At 34.4% G+C, this 3,297-nt stretch overlaps 1 non-coding gene across 1 annotated transcript; it reads right to left on the minus strand.

Annotated features, from left to right (window-relative positions):
- Positions 1-2,684: 2,684 nt before the first annotated feature.
- On the minus strand, positions 2,685-2,791 carry LOC127683818 (U6 spliceosomal RNA). The gene has a single exon (XR_007977620.1). It is a non-coding gene; the product is annotated as a U6 spliceosomal RNA (small nuclear RNA).
- Positions 2,792-3,297: the final 506 nt, after the last annotated feature.

The raw sequence follows: 3,297 nt of genomic DNA on the forward strand, positions 1-3,297 counted from the left end.
TCTTTGACAGATACCAAATACCAAAATTAAATCAGGACCAACTAGACCATCTAAACAGTCCCATAATGCCTAAAGAAATAGAAGGAGTCATAGAAAGTCTTCCAACCAAAAAAAGCACAGGACCAGATGGTTTCAGTGCAGAATTCTATCAGACCTTCAAAGAAGAGTTAACACCAATACTCTTCAAGCTATTCCACAAAATAGAAACAAAAGGAACACTACCCAATTCCTTCTACGAAGCCACAATTATGCTGATACCAAAGCCACACAAAGATCCAACAAAGAAAGAGAACTTCAGACCAATTTCCCTTATGAACATCGATGCAAAAATACTCAATAAAATTCTTGCCAACCGACTCCAAGAACACATCAAAACGATCATCCATCATGATCAAGTAGGCTTTATCCCGGGAATGCAGGGTTGGTTCAATATACGGAAATCCATCAATGCAATCCACTACATAAACAAACTCAAAGAACAAAACCACATGGTCATTTCATTGGGTGCTGAAAAAGCATTTGACAAAACTCAGCATCCTTTCATGCTTAAAGTCTTGGAGAGAACAGGAATTCAAGGCCCATACCTAAACATAGTAAAAGCAATATACAGCAAACAGGTAGCCACCATCAAACTAAATGGAGAGAAACTTGAAGCAATCCCACTGAAATCAGGGACTAGACAAGGCTGTCCCCTTTCTCCTTATCTTCCCAATTTCTTTTCTATTAGTTTCAGTTTGTCAGGTTTTATGTGGAAGTCCTTGATTCACTTGGAGTTGAGCTTAGTACAAGGAGATAAGAATGGATCAATTCACATTCTTCTGCATGCTGACCTCCAATACAATCAGCACCATTTATTGAAAAGGCTTTTTTTTTTCCACTGGATGTTTTCAGCTCCTTTGTCGAAGATCAAGTGACCATAGGTGTGTGGGTTCATTAGAAATGAATTGGTCTTTAATCCAATTCCATTGATCCATTTGACTGTCATTGTACTAATACCATGCAGTTTTTATCACTTAAATTCTTAAGTTGAATTATATCTGCATAAATGATTGCAAATTTTGAGAGTTTGCCATATCTAAAAAAAGGAACAACTTCAAGCAATTGAAAACCATAAGTTACATATTGGCTATCAGTATACAAACAGAAAGCTTGATTATTCAACATATCAAAAATGATGGCTATAGCACATAATCCAATTATTTGTGAAAAGTGGAGAAATCTCAGAATGAACATGTGATACAATTATATATGCTGTTTCCCATTAGATGAGCCATCTGTAAATACAGTAAGCATATTTTCTATGGGCTGCATGCATAAATTTACAGTAAGTACAAAAGCATGCATTCAGGCAAATTGCAGCAATTTCTCTTTTAAATAATAATTATCAATTTTGCCTGAAAAGTTTGCACATGCAATAGGCCAAATATCAGTATTCTACAATAAACAATTTAACTGCTGTTTGGGATAAGGAATTAATATTTCTCCTGGGTCTCTCTCAAAATACTTTCATGATTCTATCTCACAATTATGTATTAACACAGCAACAGCTCCACAATGGGGTGTTAAATCTTTCTTTGGAGATGAAGAAAGATGAATCCACATTAATAGTCCCTAACTGTTCCTTTTGCCAAAGCACTGCTATGGGTTCATACAGCCAACAGTTGATCTTAGTCTATATAATATATCTGTTGTTGAATAATAGCTTCCTCTACTTTCTACAAAGCTCTTTGTTCCTCATCAGTTAATTGACAAAAATTAGGATTTGTATCCACCTTAAGAGTCTTCCTGTGTAAGCTTAACATGAGATTTTAGCTAATTAATATGTCCCAAGAACTTTTGAATATCATTTCAAATATAATTTATCTTTTCTTATTTGAATTTTCTATACCACAAATTATTTAGGATGTAACTGATGTTCCAAATATTGAAAAACATACTGTCTTTGAATCTTTTCTTGAGGAACAACCACTCCCCAACTTTTTTATGATCATTGTATACAAGGAAAGGCTCCTACTAAAACTCCTTCAGAGAAATCAACTAATAAAATGCCATCCATATAATGAATAATATACAATGAGAGATTCAAAGTCCTAACTTCTTGTCCTGAAACAGTAACATATTTTTTACATAATGTGGGGCTATTAGATATTCCTTGGGGCAAAACATTACAGGGATACCACTTCATGACCTCTTTAAAATTAAAATCAGGCACACCATACTCGAAATTTTTTACAGTCATCAAGATGCAAAAGAACAGCACAAAAACAATCTTCCAAATCCATAATAATTGTATATGCATTTCCTGGAATGGCATCTAGAGTAGGCAAGCCAGACTATAATGCCTCTGGAAGTTCCATAGCCTCATTAACCCTTAGCGAAACCTGCAACAATCTCCATCTGCTTGACTTTTTCTTAATTACAAATATGTGTAAGTTAGAATCCTGAGCCTGTATTCTACCTGCAACTGCAGCCAATGGAACACTGGCAGTTCAGCTATAATCTTCAAGTTTTCTTTGCAACACCAGAGCACAAGCACAACATTAGAAAGGAAAACTCAACCTCCAACAATTCAATCTCTCCAAAATCACCAAGTACATCACATTCATGCTACAAAATTTGGCAAAACCAAATAGTATGCCAATTTCTGCACATGAACACAAGACACTGCAGACTCCAATACTTCAAAAATTATGGAATGCTTTACGAATTTTTGGGTCATCCTTGTGCAAGGGCCATTTTAATCTTCTCTGTATTGTTACAATTTTAGTATATGTGCTGCCCAAGCAAGCACCTGTAATAACTTTTTAGTGATATATAATTCTACTACCTTAACTCCAAACTATTTATGAGTAAAGAATGTTCATTTCCCCTCTAGAATATACTTATATTCTCTTGACATAGAATAAGTCTCACTCAATCTGGCATAGCAAGACTCAGATTAATTGTGATTATTTCCACAGGTTAAATCGCAGGGAAACTTTAGTGTGTTTGGGCTGAAGTATTCATAGCTCATTGAAGAGAAATTGCTGAAATAAAACATTCCTTAATGATCGAGTTTAAATAAAACAATCTCTATGAAAAATGAATTATATTCTCTGTTCTGTGAAATCACGGATTCTTCTCAGTGATTTAAGAAAATACCTATACACAAGACATATAATATTTTTTAAACATTAGCATGCTTCCCCAGTATATTTAGCAAATCTCTAGAAACTGGCTTGTTAAAATATCTTTGAGAGTTCTTTACATGTATGAATGAGAATGTCATAAAGAAACCTGTTATTTTGTGCAAATAAA

The sequence above is a fragment of the Apodemus sylvaticus genome, chromosome 4, assembly GCF_947179515.1.
Source record: "Apodemus sylvaticus chromosome 4, mApoSyl1.1, whole genome shotgun sequence".
Classification (NCBI taxonomy): domain Eukaryota; kingdom Metazoa; phylum Chordata; class Mammalia; order Rodentia; family Muridae; genus Apodemus; species Apodemus sylvaticus.